The 18,807-nt window shown below is 44.1% G+C and overlaps 1 long non-coding RNA gene across 1 annotated transcript; it reads left to right on the top strand.

The window, feature by feature from the left end:
* The first annotated feature begins 8,976 nt into the window (after window positions 1-8,976).
* On the top strand, window positions 8,977-12,473 carry LOC130464331 (uncharacterized). Its single transcript, XR_008924705.1, has 4 exons — window positions 8,977-9,394; window positions 9,541-9,708; window positions 11,013-11,128; window positions 12,310-12,473. It is a non-coding gene; the product is annotated as an uncharacterized lncRNA (long non-coding RNA).
* Window positions 12,474-18,807: the final 6,334 nt, after the last annotated feature.

Below are 18,807 nucleotides of genomic sequence, written 5' to 3'. Positions count from 1 at the left end.
AACTATCCTTATCACCCTCCCCAACAAGGGCCCGTCCCTAGTTGGAATGAGGAGCGTACACCCACTTAGCCGTATTGGACGGCCCCCTCCCAACCAGGTGTCACTCCACCCTCCTTCCCGCCCTATGATTATACTATGATGGGAGGAGTGACTACCGTGGTGATCCGATGTATCCCACACCCCCACCGGTTGATCGGCTTGATGGTTGGCCAGAGGATTTCACCGGGTGGCCCAAGGATTATGTTGGAGGTTGGGATGGACCCCGAGGAGAGCCCCCCCATGGAAACTACCCCCTTAACCTCGAGTATGCTTGGGCTCCCTATAGCGATCCTTCGGGTCCCGATGTGGACCCCACCTTCAATTTCACCTCTTTTACGAACGAAGAGGCTCATGCTCATCGTCTTAAAATGGATGAATATTGGAGGCTTTATGATCTCGAGCGTAAAGGGAAGGGCCCAAGCATCTCTTAGGGTTCCCTCCACTTCTCCCCCATCTTATATTGTGATGGTATGCTTGTATTTAGCTTGGGGGGAGAAGTGTGACGTGGGGTTTGCTATGAGGAGCTTTTGATGATTGTTGGTGTTGTTGATCTTTTTGCCACTTCGTGTGGTTGTATATATATGATGGTTTTGAGTTTGTTTTGGCCATTTGGCCTTGTCTACTAACATTTTTTCTTGGTTGTTTTTGAGTATTACTTTTGGTATGGTTTCTTTGAGGTGGGTTCACGCTTTCCACCATTGCCTTGTTCGTTAATTTTTCGGTGAGTTTGTTCGGTTTTTACCGGTTCTTTGCGGGACTTGCTCCCACGGCATATCCGGTAATATCCTTCTATCACACATGCATTCTTTGAGACGGGCATATTTCATCTGGGGTATTTGGTTGGATGGGTAGCTGTGCCCCTCCTAGTTTTGTTTTCAGCCTTGAAGACATGGCCTAATTCAAGCTTGGGGGGAGTTTTGTTGTGTAGTTGCCTATTTGTGATGTTCATGTCTTTGAAATCATACCTTGTGCGCACTTGTATATATTAGTTTCTTTGTTTTTAGTTGGATTTTAGTGTTATTTTAGTTTGATTTTCGTTTCTTTTCTTCTATTTTGCTTTCTTTTGTTTCTTTTTGTTTTCCTTTTGTAGTGATTTCTTCTTTTCTTTCTTTTTCTTTCCTTTTTCTTTGTTTTTCTTTCCTTTTGTAAAGGCAAGTTTTTCTAGGTTTTTTAGGCATTATTCTTGATTTGGGCAAATAAAATTGGAACTTGTAGGCTAGAATGCTTTTATTCCTAATTGGTAGATGTTTGCACGGTTTTAAATGTCTTGGGTCGAATCTAGGATTTAGGTGTCAAGAAAGTTGGTTAGAACTTTGGGTAGCATGAGTCTTGAACCCTTGGTTTGTGGTAAGACGGTGTCGATCTCTCTAGTAACTTGAAACCGGAGAGAGTGGTATTTTCTCCCATTGGTGAGGATCATGTTCAAATTAGCCCAAACACATTGTATACATATATTGAGTGGCATGGATCCTTGGCATTGACTTTCTTATCTCCCGAATTTGACTTTTTCCTTCCCGAGACCGCGACCGAACTACTTTAGGGGAAGATAGAGGCATTTCTTTCGGTGACTATTTTTCTTTTTAGTTTAGGACTTTATTTTCTATTTTTCTCATGTATTTTTGTTTGCATTTGCCTCCTTGCTAGCCATTTGAGCCTTTCCCCTTCATATCTTATAAGCACATTACAAGCCTATTAGCCTTTGTTTTATTTTCACCCTTAGAAGTAATAGTGAAGCTTTGTGTTATGATGCTTGATGGTTTCGAAAGATTATGCAATGTTGAGGAATGATTGCTATCGGTATGAATGGCAAAGTTTGGGAAATATGTTGTATATAGTGAATAAATAAGCAAAAGCAAAAAGAGAAAGGAAAGTTTTGAAAAAGCCAAAAATAGAGAAAAACAAGGGAATGAGAAAAGTTTCAATTGAAACACACAAAAAAAAAATCAAATCAAGAAAAGTTCAAAAAGAGTTTTAGTTTAGTTTTGTTGTTGAATAAGCTTGGGGGTACCCCAAATAAGTGTATGAGTTTGTTTTGGTTCGATTTGCTTGAGTTGAGTTCATTCATTGCGCTTCACTTTAGGTTTGAGCACCAATTTCCAAATTTGTTCCACACCTTACCCTTAGCCTAACGATACACCCTAAAAAGTCATCTTGACCATTTTGAGTTGAGTCTTTGTCGGTGGAGGGAGTATTTGGTCAAATTTATGGAATGAGATTGGCATGCTAAGATGTCGGGTAACCTTCTCTTCTCCCTTGAAATTCTTGTTTTCCGGCGCCTTCGCGGCGTCTTGAGAAACTATTCTTAAGGGTGGATGGGATCTAGAGATTTGACGCGGTATGCTCGGTTGAAGGGGAATTGATAAGTGCTTGCCCTTAGTTCTCTTTGCTTGGCATTTGAATCTTTCACTCGATTTAGGACATTGGTTAGCGTGCATTCGTTTATTTAGTTAATAATATTAGCATTCTTTTATACTCGTTCCATAATAAAAGCCCTTTTCTTGAATTTTGTAGTTTCATTTTTCATTTTTCTTTCTTTTCTATTTTCTTTTCCTTTCTTTCTTTCTCTTTTCTTTCTTCTTTCTTTTCGTTCCTTTTCTTCGTTTGTTTTTCATTTTTAGGTCTTGCCTTGATTCAAATTTTTGGAAGAGTTATGGGTGATTCTCTTTGGAAACCCTTGCGAGATCCCACTCGCCCTCATGAGCGATTGTGGGGTTTAAAGAGCTTGTTGCATGCGCTTAAATGCAACCGTGATTCCTACGAAAGTGAGTTAGGATGTATATTCTTGTAGTTCTTGTTTTTGTAGTTTTTAGAATTTGAATAATTGCTCATTCTTCCCTATTTTGTGCTTGGTTTGCTAGAGACTAGCAAACGCCTAGCTTGGGGGAGTTTGATGAGCGACATTTATGTCGCTCTTAGCTTAGGATTTCATGTTAGTTTATTATGCTTTTTCATAGTTTTTATAGCTTTTCGTATGATTTTTATAAGTTTCTTTCCATCTTGTGCTTTATAGGTGATTATGGTGAAATATGATGGAAAACAAGTAGAATTGAGCCAAAACAGGGGATGTCTGACCAAACAGGAGTTCGTGCGCCCTAACAGTGCTGAATTGGTGGACTCATGGAAGATGGAGCTTTGTGCGACCGAACAACCCTTTTTGTTCGATCGCACAAATTGGATTTTGGAGACAGAATGCCCCAATTTTGGTAAAGGACCGCACATGATTTCGTTCGACCGCACAAGATTTTGTGCGCCCACGCATGATTAGCTGTTCGACCAAATTAGAGTTCGAAGAAGACATGGGCCAAGAAAAGCTCATTCGACCGAACAAGATTTCCTGTTCGGTCGCACATGACAAAGGAGTTTGTCTTCGCTTCGTTTGCTCGCACAGGATGAAAATTTTGCTCGAATTGGTTTTCTCTATTCGATCGCACGAAGGGTATGTGCGACCGAACACTGACGCGGGCTGCAGATTTTGAATTAAAGCTTCTATTTGGGGAAACTTATAAATAGATTTTTCATTTTAATTTTAGAACATTTAATTTTAGATTTACATATTTAGAATTCCTAAATACATTTTCAGCATTTTGTAGAGAGAGAAACTCCTTGCTTTGAAGCTTCAAGTTGTAATTTCTTCAACTCTCTTTCAATTTCTTGCAATTTTAATTCAATTCTTTAGTTCTTTGTTCTTGCTATTTTGCTATTGTTCTTTAATTCTTCTTTAATTCTTGAATTCCTCTTTGCTTTGATTTTAGTTTTATTAATTCTCAAATCTTTTTTGATTTTGCAATTGAATGCTCAACTTCTTGATTCCTTCCTTATACTCTTTCAATTACATGATTGCTTGCCTAGAATTCATGAATTTCCTAATTTCAAGCATGTGTAGTGAGTAGATTTAGGTTAGGGAAAGGGGAGAATCTAGGGGCTTAATTAGGGGAAATTGATGGTTGAATGTTGATTGATTGATGTAATTAAATTTGATTTGGTGATAGGATATCCATGACTAATTGAGTGGTAGTTGCAAATACTTTTTGATTGGAATTGATTGGATTGCATAGGCTAGGTTTGACAAGACATTGTGAGCCTATTTTATGCAAGTGAATATGGTTCCTATATGCAAGTTATCTAGTTTAGGATTAGGCGAAAGCTCTTCCATAGATTAGGTGCTTCGCGTGCTCCATCCGAGAGGTGGCGAGCACGTCATTCGATTTTATTCCCCTATGCACTAAGTCGTTGCATCATCATGATTGCTTGATTTTTTAGATCATTTCCCCTAATTCCCTAGCCTATCCCCGACTCCCTAGCGTTTCCCTATATTGATTTAATTCGTTTGATTGTTAGCTTAGTTTTCCTAGAAATTAATTCAAACCAACTTTTGTCCAAACTAGCTTAACGTCTTGACTCAATGCACACCGTTTCTATGGGACGATCCCTATACTTGCCGCTATAGTCCATATAGCCGATTAGTTAGGAGTTTATAAATTTTGTGATACGGTTATGGATGAAAGTGATAGTCTTATGCTAGCAATTGGAACCAAAACTGATTTGGGTTCAATGGCTCATTTTGTGTGCATGGTGACTTGGATTGAGTGAGCTCGTTATATGATCCTTATTATCAAGGTGGTACGTTAATCAAACTGGTCCGTTTAATCACATTAATTGGTCCGCTTGTTTAAACAGATTGTACGCTTGTGTAGTGTAATTGTTGATGGGGGGAGTTGTACCAATGCTGCTTCTAGTGAAATGGTGTCAAAATTAGGCTTAATCAATACTGCCCATCCTAGGCCATACGCACTCCATTGGCTTGATGATGGTAATAGTGTAAAAGTGTCGAAGCAAGTAAGGGTTGGTTTGACTATGGGTTCGTATGTGGATGAAGTTCTTTGTGATGTTATTCCTATGGATGCTTGTCATATTTTGTTGGGTCGTCCTTGGCAGTTTGATAGGAACGTGATTCATAAAGGGAGAAGCAATGAGTATGAATTGAGAGACAAAGGCAAGAAAATTGTGCTAAAGCCTATGTCATCTCAAGCGGTTCGATCCATGAGTGTGAAACAAAAGAAAAAGCCGAATCTCACCATGTTGGCTAGTGAACGAGAAATTGAGCAAGCTCTTGATCATGGAGAGTTGGTGTATTTGCTCGTGGCTAAGGAGAGTCCAATTGAAGGCCAAAATTGGAAAGAAGGCAGTCCCATTGCCGAATTGTTGTTTGAGTTCAAGGATGTATTTCCGGATGAATTACCACCAGGTTTGCCCCCTATTCGTGGTATTGAACATCAAATTGATCTTATTCCAGGAAATTCTTTGCCTAATAAGGCTGCCTATCGTTGCAATCCGGAGGAAACAAAGGAATTACAAAAGCAAATTGATGAACTTGTGAATCGAGGCTATGTTAGAGAAAGCTTGAGTCCATGTGCTGTTCCGGTGTTGCTTGTGCCTAAGAAAGATGGAACATGGCGAATGTGTGTTGATAGTAGGGCTGTGAATAACATTACCATCAAGTATCGTTTTCCAATTCCGAGACTTGATGATATGTTAGATGAGCTCCATGGTTCGAAGTTGTTCTCAAAAATTGATTTACGAAGTGGTTATCATCCGATTCGAATGCGTGAAGGAGATGAGTGAAAAACGGCTTTCAAGACAAAACATGGTTTGTATGAGTGGACCGTCATGCCATTTGGTCTCACTAATGCTCCTAGTACGTTTATGAGGCTAATGAACGAAGTGCTTAAATCATTTTTGGGCAGATTCGTTGTGGTATATCTTGATGACATCTTGGTGTATAGTAGGAACGAAGAGGAGCATCTGATTCATTTGAGGGATGTTTTTGAAACACTTAGAGCTCAAAGACTCTATGGGAAGCTAGAGAAGTGTTCATTCCTTGTTGACAATGTTGTATTCTTGGGCTATGTGGTTTCGAAAGATGGAGTGTCCATGGATCAGTCCAAGATCGAGGCTATCAAATCGTGGCCTAATCCTAAAACTATAAGTGAGGTGCGTTCATTTCATGGTCTTGCTTCATTTTATAGACGTTCATTCGTGATTTCAGTACTATTACTAGTCCTATCACTAGTTGCTTGAAGAAAGGTGCTTTTGTATGGGGAGAGGACGCTCAAAAGGCGTTTGATGTGATTAAAGAGCGTTTGTGTGCTGCTCCTATTTTGGCGCTGCCAGATTTCTCTCAATCTTTTGAGGTCGAGTGTGATGCTAGTGGAGTGGGGATTGGTGCTGTTTTGATCCAAGGTAAGCGTCCCATAGCTTATTTTTTCGGAAAAGTTAGGGGGTGCTCGTTTGAATTATTGCACTTATGATAAAGAGTTCTATGCCATTGTTAGAGCTTTGGATCATTGGAGTCATTATTTGCGTTCTAGCCACTTTGTTTTGCATTCTGATCATGTATCTTTGAAGTATATTAATGGGCAACAAAAATTGAGCCCAAGGCATGCTAAATGGGTTGAGTTTTTGCAATCCTTTCATTTTCCTTCGAAATACAAAGATGGTAAAAGCAATGTGGTGGCTGATGCATTATCACGAAGGTACACTTTGCTTGCTACACTTGATGTTCGTTTGTTGGGGTTTGAGACCTTAAAAGATTATTATCATGATGATGGTGATTTTGGAGTTGCATTCGAGAAATGTGCAGTTGGTGCTTATGGGGAGTACATGTTGCAAGATGGGTTTCTTTTCAAAGGTAATCGCCTTTGTATTCCTAAGCATTCAATTCGTGAGTTACTAGTGCGTGAGGCTCATGGTGGAGGATTGGCTGGTCACTTTGGCATAGCCAAGACCTTGGAAATCTTGAGAGAACATTTCTTTTGGCCTAAAATGTTAGGTGATGTAACGAACATTGTGAATAAATGTGTGACTTGTCATATGGCCAAGAGTTCTTTCAAACCCGGTTTATACTCACCTTTGCCGGTTCCAGTTCGCCCTTGGGAAGATGTATCCATGGATTTTTATAGTGGCTTTGCCTCGTACTCAAAGAGGTAAGGATGCTATTATGGTCGTGGTGGATAGATTTTCAAAAATGGCTCACTTCGTTGCTTGTCACAAAACGAATGATGCTTGTAATGTGGCTGATTTGTATTATAAGGAGATTGTTCGTTTGCATGGAATTCCAAAGACTATTGTTTCTGATCGAGATTCCAAGTTCTTGAGTTACTTTTGGAATACATTGTGGAGAAAGGTGGGAACCAAGTTGTTGTTTAGCACTTCACATCACCCTCAAACTGATGGGCAAACAGAGGTGACAAATCGAACCTTGGGAACGCTATTGAGAGGGTTGGTAAGTAAAACGCAAAAGGATTGGGATGTCAAGCTTGCTCACGCTGAATTTGCGTATAATCGGTCTCCTACTTATGCTACTGGTCATTCTCCATTTGAGGTAGTATATGGGATTAATCCATACTTGCCCTTGGATTTAATTCCATTACGAAAAGATGAGTTGGTTCACAAGGATGCCGATGCTAAGTTAAAGTCTATGATGAAACTGCACCAACAAGTTCGTGAGCGAATTGAAGCTATTAATGCCTCTTATAAACAGAAATCAAATAAGAATCGCAAACCGAGGTTGTTTGAAGAAGGTGATTTGGTTTGGGTTCATTTAAGGAAAGAGCGTTTTCCAAGCAAACGCAAGAACAAGCTTATGCCTAGGGCTGAAGGTCCTTACAAGGTGGTTGCACGTGTGAATGATAATGCTTACAAGATTGAGCTTCCGGGAGACTATGGTGTCCATGCTACTTTCAATGTAGGTGATCTTTCACCTTATCTTGATGATGATGGCCTTGCTGAATTGAGGTCAATTCCTTTTAAAGGGGGAGGGGATGACACGGTTATGGATGAAAGTGATAGTCTTATGCTAGCAATTGGAACCAAAACTGATTTGGGTTCAATGGCTCATTTTTTGTGCATGGTGACTTGGATTGAGTGAGCTCGTTATATGGTCCTTATTATCAAGGTGGTACGTTAATCAAACTGGTCCGTTTAATCACATTGGTCCGCTTGTTTAAACAGATTGTACGCACTTATTATTTTTTGCTTTGGTTAAAGTCGGTTTAATAAAGGGATATTTGTTTAAATCCCCAATTTAAATTCAATCATTACTTAGCTTTGATTATTGCTGTTTGTAAGGAGAGTTTTAAGCCTTTGTAACCTCCAATTTAGTGACTGAATTAGGAGGCTTTAGAGCTTGTAACTGCCAGTTTTAAAGGCTCTTAAATGGCTCTTAATTAGCCGTTTAAAGCTCTTGTAGCTGTTGATTTTTGGCTATTTATAGTCAGCTTCTTGATTGGAATAAACAACCAACTGAATGATTAAAACACTTGTTTGTTACATTTCGAATTATAGTTTATAATTCAGCCTTTTTCTTTGTTTTGGACGCGTTTCCTATTCAAAGAACTGATTGTGAGTCAATAGGTCTTGTCTTGCATTCACGATCAACGAGTTAAAGGTTTAGCTTGTTAATCAACTATCCTTGTTTATACAACGAGTTTTTAAACTCGTATCATTTTGTTTGGTCGGGTGGTTTTCTTTTCAACGACGGTAAATAGCCCTATCATGCCTTCCTTTTGAAGTCTTTCTATGCGCTTCATGTTAATATGGCCTAATCGATAATGCCACAGATAGGTGAGATCTGAATCATTCTTTTTGGCCTTTTTGGTATTTATGTTATAAACTTGTTTGCCGTGATCTAATAAATAATGTCCATTGACTAATCTAGTAGATCCATAAAACATCTCTTTAAAATAAAACGAGCAACAGCTAATGATGTTTTATTAAAAAGGAAAATCCCTTAGTGTTGTGGGGTTTTTCCGGTGAGATACCTGGGAGGTTTCTTGGTAACTTTTACAGATTAAACAAGATTGTATTTTTATAGAGAGAGAAAGTAGAGAGAAGGCAGAGCAGTAATTGCTCTAGAATGTATTGATTGTGACCCTTTTTTCTAGGGAAGTGGGAATATTTATAGTACTAGGTTTTTGGGGGAATGACCTAATATTCCCCTTACATGATTGGCTGGGGAATGGGAGGAGGACACGTGTCCTTTCTCCTTACAATTCTCTGGCCTCTTTTGGCAATAGTGGGCTGTTTGGGCCTATTGTGCTTAGTCGTTCACTTGGGATACATACTAATTAAGCCCCTTTCCAGGTATAGGTTTTATACATACATTTATACACACTTAAATACATACACTGTAGATACCTAGATTAATACCCATGCCTCGGAGTAGACTTCGTATGATTTCTGCTTTAGGGGGCGCAATACGTGCCATGTGTCACGTCCTCATTGGTACACGAAGGCACGGTAATTTTGCCCACAACATTTGCCCCTCAAGAAGGGCATTTCTGGAAACACATTCCGGGTATCGCTTCTTGACTCTTGTTTTGCATCTTCATCTTTGGGTCAGGTGTTGAGATGGTGACACGTGTCACCTTTCTCCATTTTGCCCCTCCCTATATATAGAGGTGAGGGGGGGTAAATTTCATTTTTTACATTTCATTTTCACAGAGCTTTCATAGGCGATTTCCGGCGTGTTCCTACCACCATCAGGCGATTTCCGGCCACCAGGAGACTCATCCTTTTCCTCGTCACACTCATCCCGTTCTTCGCGAAACTCATCTCGTTCTTCGCGAAACTCATCCTGTTCTTCACCAAGTACTTCGCAGATCTTTCAAGGTTAGTTTTCGCCTTTCTTGTTTTTGTTATCCTCTCGTCATTTTTCCCTTTGTTAGCGGCCGACCTCTTAGTACTAGGTAAGGGTTTAAAGGTTTTATTTAAGATTTTTCCGCCGTTCATCTTTTGTCGGGGCGGACGTCCAATCGCGTCTTTTTCTTCATTGTTGGTCACCCCTAAGCCGTGCTTCGTTCACTATGCAGAAGGCATGGCTAGAACCAAGCAAACGGCAGATCCGACGCGCCTGCGCTTGCGGGAAGAAGCATCGACACCTCCTAGGGAGAGATATTCTTCCACCGCCTCGGCAGTCGACGAAGAATTTGCCGAACTCTTTCAAGAGATCGACGAGTACGTCGAGGCGGGGGAGCAGGCGGCAAGCTCGTCGGAGGGTACAGCGAGCCAGGCAGTGGGGGAGCCAAGCGTCGCTCCATTGTCATCGGCCGCCGAGGAACAAGAAGCTGCTCCCCAGCTTATTAGGCCCAGAGGACGGGAGGAGGCCCAATTGCTTCCGTCAGAGATTCACCCAGACGTGGGCTGGATGCGGTGGCTAGACAGGCACGGAGCCAAGATGAGGGATGACCTCTGCGTGGGGGAAGGGTACCAAATGCGCGTGCCGGCCGGTCTGGACTCGACCGTCAGCCTGCTTGCCGAGGGAGAATTCCCTGTGTATGCCGCGTCAATCAAACTCGGCATGAGATTCCCTCCACACCCCTTCGTTGTGGAGGTGTTAGATGGTTTCAATATTGGGGTGGCCCAGCTGACCCCCAACTCATGGGCGGATATCTTTGGCTACATTGCCAAATGTGCATTGAACGACGTGGAGCCGTCCTTCAACGCCTTTCTGCATCTGGTCTCCCTCTCTCGTTCCCCCAGTGCCGCCAAAGGGTGGTTTAATCTGAGCAGCCGTGGTACCTACCAGACAGTGGTCGGCAAGCTCAGCAAGTGGCATATGTGGAGGAAGAGGTGGGTCGTGTTTTACACTGACGACCAGGAGATGTATGAGAGAATGAGCCGTTGGAACTGTGACGCCAACTTCATGGATCGTGACGAGCCCCTTCCCCCCCTTACTGCCGAAGAGTGGGATCAGATAATGGTCCTGTTCAGGGCCAACACTTACCACTTAACAGTGGATAAGAGTTTCCATGTGCCGGCCGAGTGGTTGCCGCACATTAGCCAGTTTCGGAACGAGGCCTTTCTAGCGGCCGTAGGCTTAGGATATTCCATGACTCGAGGTTGTATGCCAATTTATGTGCCGTTCTGCGTTGGTCTATTCATTTTTTCTAACTTTGGATTTCTTTTGTTCACAGAGGAAGGAATGAGCAAGCTATCGGCGGCGGATATTGGGAAGGGCGATATGACCGACTGGATGGCGGACATCTATGAGGCCAAGATGCAGAAAGCCAAGGCCGAGTTGGAGGAGAAGGTGAGTATTCTCTTGGGTTGTCGTTTTTTTTTTTTTTTTTTTTTTTTCTTTTTTGCAAGTTAAACTTCTCCCGTCCAGCGTCTATAGTGGACGTCTTTTTAGTGACGAGCCGATATCCTGATATCTGACCCGTGTTTGCTAAGGTAGGCCTCGTCACTTTTTATTGACGGGCCCCTTAGTTAGCGTTTTTTCAAGTGACTCGTGATTGATAGGGTACGCCTCGTCATTTTTGGGACGGGCGTCCTTTTTAATGACGAGCCACTTTTCTGCGTTTGACTTGCCCTTGATAAGGTACGCCTCGTCATTTTTAAGACGGGCGTCCTTTTTAATGGCGAGCCACTATTTATTGAGTGACTTGTGATTGATAAGGTACGCCTCGTCATTTTTAAGACGGGCGTCCTTTTTAATGACGAGCCACTATCTTGTGAGTGACTTGTGATTGATAAGGTACGCCTCGTCATTTTTAAGACGGGCGTCCTTTTTAATGACGAGCCACTATCTTGTGAGTGACTTGTGATTGATAAGGTACGCCTCGTCATTTTTAAGACGGGCGTCCTTTTTAATGACGAGCCACTATTTGTGAGTGACTTGTGATTGATAAGGTACGCCTCGTCATTTTTAAGACGGGCGTCCTTTTTAATGACGAGCCACTATCTTGTGAGTGACTTGTGATTGATAAGGTACGCCTCGTCATTTTTAAGACGGGCGTCCTTTTTAATGACGAGCCACTATCTTGTGAGTGACTTGTGATTGATAAGGTACGCCTCGTCATTTTTAAAACGGGCGTCCTTTTTAATGACGAGCCACTATCTTGTGAGTGACTTGTGATTGATAAGGTACGCCTCGTCATTTTTAAAACGGGCGTCCTTTTTAATGACGAGCCACTATCTTGTGAGTGTCTCGCGATTGATAAGGTACGCCTCGTCATTTTTAAGACGGGCGTCCTTTTTAATGACGAGCCACTATCTTGTGAGTGTCTCGCGATTGATAAGGTACGCCTCGTCATTTTTAAGACGGGCGTCCTTTTTAATGACGAGCCACTATCTTGTGAGTGGCTTGTGATCGATGAGGTACGCCTCGTCATTTTGAAGACGGGCGTCCTTTTAAATGACGAGCCACTACATGGTGAGTGACTTGCGATAGATGACGAGGCCTAATATTTGACTGTCCTTCTTTTTTAGCAAGCTAAGGACGCGGCTAGGGCGTCAGGGAAGAAGAAGGGGACGACTCTGTCCCAGCTGAAGAAGAGAGCTGTGCCGGCTGGCTCGGAGACTCCGAGTACCTTCAAGAAGCCAAAACCTCTACCTCGCCGTCTCGTGAAGAAAGACGAGTCGAAGGTTGCTGAGGGGGGATGCCCTGATGACGAAGAGATGGGCGTGGACAAGCCGTCTCTGGTGGTGGACTTGGTGGAGGACCCTCTTTCGGGAATCCCGGCCGACGTCCGCTCTCAGATACCGGCGGAGGTGGCCCGCCGAGCTAGGTCTTCGGGCGGTAAGTATTATTCGAACGTCGTTCAGACGTATCGAGCCTCCTCTGGCAGTTCTTCTTACTCTCCGCGTCATCCTAAGGCCATTGTTTTTCCTATAGCCAAAGACAAAGGGAAGGATGCAGCTGCTGCCGAGGATGAGAACGTACCTGCTACTCCACACTATTCGTCAAAGGATAGGGTGGCTATATGCCGCAAGGTTTTTAAGGCCGTCCCCGCTGAGTATGTTGCTTCTCTTCCTGGCCGCAAGACTGACGCCCAGTTTGGTGCGATCCAGGCCACTCTTCTCGACGTAAGTCTATTTCCAACTTGCTTGTACTTGTCTTCCCTTTTAGAGTCATTTACTAATATGTAGCTTCTTCTGCAGTTGTTCTGCCGCATGGAATTCTGCAAGAGCTGGAAGGCCCGCACTGCTGAGGAGCTCAAAGCTCAGGTGGCTGAGTCCACCCACCATGGTGACTATGCGTTCAAGTCCATTGAAGAGGTCCGCCTGCAGATGCAGACGACCATAGACCTTCAAGCGAAGGAGGTGGCTGCGTTGAGATCTGACAAGGCCGAGCTGCTTAAGAAGATCTTGGCGCAGGACAAGGACATGGTGGCAATGGTCGAGGAAGCCAAGACAGCGGCGGCGGAAATACGGGCGCTTCAGGACCAGTTGCGGGAGTACCCTCAGGTCAAAGAGGCGGCTGAGGAAGCCGAGCATCTTCGTGGGGAGCTAGAGACGGCCAGATCGCAAGTTCGCACCTTGCGTGAGCGTCTTCTGGAATCCTATGATCAGGGGGAACAAGCGACCAAGGACGCTGTTAAGCACGCCTGGGAGAGCCACATGTCAGAGTATGATCTTGGGTGGTTCCAGCGGCGAATGGAGCACAGTGCCGCTGTGTTGGCTGCTGAACGTCTTGGTCAGCCGCCCCCTGAGTTTGTATCATCTGATGACGAGGACGATGCGGCCGCCCCCTGATTTGCTTCCTTTCCTATTTTTTAAAAATTTTATTCAAGCGTTCCAGTGCCTAAGGGCAAAAACAATTATGTTGTAAAGTTTTGGCGCTGATGGCGTCTGTATCATTGTGCCTGCTGAGCACACAACAATTCTCTTTCTTTTTCCTGGTCAGGAATTCTGAGCTACTTTCACACGCCTTTCTACGGGCGTTGTTTTATAAGTAAATAGGTTTTTTGATGTTTCTCCTATCTCGCATTTACTTGCTCTTCATAATTTGATTATTCCTTGATCAATAGGCTTAATAGGCTTAATCAATAGGTATGATTGCCAAGGTGCATCCGAGAGTACACTAAGCATGTTAATGCCGCAGGCAACTGAGTAGGCGCTAGGCCCTACTTTGGTCGTCACTTTCTTTGGCGAGCGTGTCTATAACGATATTGATTGGCGCAAGTCAATCAATAGGTATGATTGCCGCTAGACATGCTCGTCAAATGGACTGGCCGGCCAAACATTCGTGCCGCCGCGCTTTTTAGCAAGCAACCTTTGTTTCAAAGTTTCGAAGTTATACAATTAGGCTTTGTTTCGAAGTTAATCGTGCCGCTGAACTTTTGAGCGGACAACCTTTGTTTCCAAGTGTTTGGTGCCGCTGGCAACTGAGCATGCGCTAGGCCCTACTTTGGTCGTCACTTTCTTTGGCGAGCGTGTCTATAACGATATTGATTGACGCAAGTCAATCAATAGGTATGATTGCCGCTAGACATGCTCGTCAAACGGACTGGCCGGCCAAACATTCGTGCCGCCGCGCTTTTTAGCAAACACCCTATGCTTCAAAGTTTGTTCATGCCGCTGGGCTTTTGAGCGAACAACCTATGTTTCAAAGTTGATTGCCGCTGGGCTTTTGAGCGAACAACCTATGTTTCAAAGTTGTTCATGCCGCTGGGCTTTTGAGCGAACAACCTATGTTTCAAAGTTGTTCATGCCGCTGGGCTTTTGAGCGAACAACCTATGTTTCAAAGTTGTTCATGCCGCTGGCACGTATTATGCTGTACTGGTCGGCCAGCGGCTTGCTTATATTAGGAGGGTAGTTGGATAGGTGATCAGCCTACAACTTGGTGCTAATCTGGGCCACTACTTAGGCTTCAAACAATTAGTCTTGCTGAGTTTTTGCTAATCTGGGCCACTTCTCAGGCCGTCATACAATTAGGCTTTGGTTATGCATTGGAGTGTATATGTTTATATTCATTGTGCGAACAATAAATATTACGAAACAAATAGAGTAGTATTATTTATAACTTTGCAAGGCGAATTTAGCCGGTTACAAAAGTAATTACTACCCTACTATGACCATTAGAGGCCGCCCCTTGGGCAATGGATCGTGGTAAGTAAGACAAGGCTTAGCACATATCTTAGAAGAAATATTTCTTGAGGTTGTCGGCATTCCAAGTGCGTGAAATAGGGCGGCCTTGCATGTCTTGAATGCGGTAGGTTCCATCTCTAACTTCATCATAGATCTCGTAAGGTCCCTCCCAAGCGGGCGTCAGCTTACCTTGTTCATTTGCTCGTCCTGTGGACTCCATTTTTCTGAGGACAAAATCTCCCACTTTGAGCACTCTATTAGAGACTCTCTTGTTGTATTCTCTTGCCATCCTTATCTTGTACAGCTGTTGCCTGAGCGCTGCATTTCCTCTAACCTCGGGCAGAAAGTCCAAGGCTGCTTTCATTGTCTCCCAGTTAGCATTTTCGTCATACAGCATGACTCTCAACGTTGGCTCACACATTTCTATGGGTAGGACAGCCTCGGCGCCATAGGCTAGCAGGAAGGGCGTTTCACCGGTTGAATTCTTAGCCGTGGTGCGGATGGACCATAAGACATTTGGCAGCTCATCAGCCCATAGACCTTTGGCTTCGTCAAGCTTCTTTTTAATTCCTTCAGAGATAATTTTGTTGAACGCCTCAACCTGACCATTGGCTTGGGGTCGTCCGACTGATGCAAAACAGGTGTGTATACCGTGATCTGCCAGCCACTCTTTCAGCTTAGGCGTCTCAAACTGGGGCCCATTATCGAAGACTATAGCCTGTGGAATCCCAAAGCGAGTCATGATGTTCTTCCAAATGAATGCTCTCACATCAGCAGTTTTTATGTTTTTGAGCGCTTCTGCCTCCACCCATTTGGTGAAGTAATCTACGGCAACGATGACATAACGCCTTCCTCCTGGTGCGGTCGTGAATGGGCCTAGGAGATCCATCCCCCATTTAGCAAATGGAATTGGGCTTATAATGGGCGTCAGAACTCGTGCCGGTTGATGTATTAGGTGAGAAAAGCGCTGACATTTGTCACACTTCTTGACCAGTGAGATTGCGTCCTCCTTAAGGGTCGGCCAGTAATAGCCGGTTCGAAGTGCCTTTTCAGCCAAAGCCCTTCCACCAATATGCGAGCTGCACAACCCCTGATGAAGGTCTTCTAAAATTTCCTGCCCCTTCTCAGGTGTTACACATCTTAACAAAGGACGGGAGTAGGCCTTTTTGTAGAGGGTGCCGTTCCACATTTCAAACCAAGAACATTTCTTTTGAAGTTTTGCCGCTTCCCTTGAGTCTTCGGGCAAGACTCCATTCATTTTGAAGTTTACTATGTCATCCATCCATGTGGACATTCTGTCAAGAGTTTCCACTTCCATTTGCTCAACACTTTTGTGCTCTTTTACCTCCCAGAACACGTGCCGAGGGGTATCACAAGACGCGGAACTTGCCAACTTTGACAGGGCATCAGCTTGGTTATTTTCCGAGCGAGGGACTTGCCTTACTTCAAAACTTTTCAGTGGCTCTACTTCCTGATGGACGGCCTGCATGTATTTGACCATAGTCGGATCCCTAGCTTCGTAGGTCCCATTAACTTGGCTCACAATCAGTTGGGAGTCAGATAGTGCTACAATCTCCTCGGCGCCTGCCGCCTTACACATTTTAATGCCACAAAGCAGGGCTTCATATTCGGCTTCATTATTTGACGCCTGGAAGTTAAATCGCATAGCATATTCAAAAGTATCTCCTTCTGGGGAGTGACAGATTATCCCTGCTCCACATCCATTCTGTGTGGATGAGCCGTCCACATACACTGTCCACACTGTGCTTGTATTCTTGGCAAAGTCTGGCCTCGTCATTTCAACAATGAAGTCGGCACATGCCTGCCCCTTGACAGCTTTCCTCGGCTCATAGGTGATATCAAAGGCGTTCAGCTCTATTGCCCAATTCAGCATTCGTCCTGACGCCTCCAGCTTTGTGAAGGGCAGTTTGAGCGGCTGATCGGTGTAGATCACAATTTTGTGAGCTAAGAAATAAGGACGGAGCTTTTTGCTGGCCATGAACAGAGCTAAGCCAAACTTTTCCACTGTAGGATATCTAACTTCAGCATTTTGAAGAACATGACTGACAAAGTATACCGGCATCTGTATTCCCTCCCTCTCTGTCAGTAGAACGGCACTCAACGAGTGCTCGGACACGGCGAGATACATGTACAAAGTCTCTCCTAGCAAGGGACTAACAAGACGAGGCAAGGTGTGTAAGTGCTCCTTTAATCTGACCAATGCCGCCTCGGCCTCGTCCGACCATTCAAACTTGGCCTTCTTTCTGACAGATCTAAAAAAGTAGTGGCACTTGTCTCCAGCCCTGGAAAGGAATCTGCCCAGGGCGGCCAAGCAACCTGTGAGCCGCTGGACCTCCTTCACTGTCTTTGGTGAGCTCATATCAATTACTGCCTGGATTTTGTCTGGGTTAGCTTCAATTCCTCTTTCATCAATCAAGAAACCTAAGAATTTGCCTGCCGTCACCCCGAACACACACTTCTTAGGATTCAACCTCATGTTGTAAGCTCGAATAGTCTCAAATGTCTCTCTGAGATCAGTTATATGCGCCGCCCTCAGCTTACTTTTTACGATCATATCGTCAATGTAAGCTTCAATATTCCTGCCGAGCTGCTTAATGAACACAGTGTTAATAAGACGCTGAAAAGTGGCCGGTGCATTTTTTAACCCAAACGGCATCACCTTGTAGCAGTAAAGGCCTTGTTCAGTAACAAATGACGTTTTCTCCTGGTCGTCAGGCCACAACGGAATCTGGTGAAACCCTGAGTAGGCATCCATAAAGCTCATCATGGCATGCCCCGCTGTAGAGTCGACGAGCCGGTCAATCTTGGGCAATGGGAAACTGTCCTTTGGACATGCCCTATTGAGGTTGGTGTAATCAACACACATTCTCCAGGTACCATTAGGTTTTTTGACGAGGACCACATTAGCAACCCAGTCGGGGTACTGACTAGGCCTGACGAACCCAGCCTCCATCAACTTCTGTATTTCCGCGGCTGCCGCCTGATTTCTATCTTCCCCATGGTTCCTTTTCTTCTGACGAACCGGTTTAACGGTTGGGTCCACATTCAGCTTATGGACGGCCACAGCAGGGTCAATACCCGGCATTTCGTCCACCGTGAAAGCAAAGATATCTTCAAATTCTCTCAAAAGGTGGACCAATTCTGCCGCCAGCGGGTCGTCAGGAGAAATCCCGATGGGCACTACTCTGTCAGGTTTGTCTGTGTTTAAAACCACATTGAAATGGGCCCCAACAGGCTCTGGGCGTCTCTCTTCCATGTGCCCTGCTGAGATAGTTAATGTTTCTTTGACGACCTTGGGTTGCGTGTCGCCACATTTTCGTTTGTTGCTCGACGTCCCTTTCTCTTCACCCGTCCCCCATGCTTCTGGACTCAAGGTGGTTAGGTAGCAATCTCTAGCTTGTTGCTGGTCACCATGTATAGTGCTGACGCTCCCATCGTCACAAATGATCTTAAGAAGCATCAGATGAGTCACAATGACAGCCTTTGCCCTGTTCAACGTGGGACGCCCCAAGATGATGTTATATGCCGTCAGATCTTTCACTATGAGAAAACGGACATCCATTTGCCGAGATTCCTTTTTATTTCCCATCCTCAGAGGAAGGGTAATTATGCCGACTGGGTGGATGACACTACCTCCGAAGCCTATAATGGGATAGTGGATTTTCTCAATTTTTGAGGGATCATGTTGCAGCCGATTCAAGCACTCTAGACTAATTATGTCCGACGAACTTCCTGTATCAACCAAAATACGCCTAACCCTTAGGTTAGCTACTTTTAACTCAATTACCAAAGGATCGTCATGCGGGGTGGAGATTTTCCCACGGTCGGCCTCGCCGATTTCAACTTTTGGAAACGGGTCAACTGTGGCCTTGCCG

The sequence above is a fragment of the Spinacia oleracea genome, chromosome 6 (assembly GCF_020520425.1).
Source record: "Spinacia oleracea cultivar Varoflay chromosome 6, BTI_SOV_V1, whole genome shotgun sequence".
Taxonomy (NCBI): Eukaryota; Viridiplantae; Streptophyta; class Magnoliopsida; order Caryophyllales; family Amaranthaceae; genus Spinacia; species Spinacia oleracea.
The sequence above is the reverse complement of the archived record's forward strand: the minus strand, read 5'-3'. Positions and strand labels throughout refer to the sequence as shown.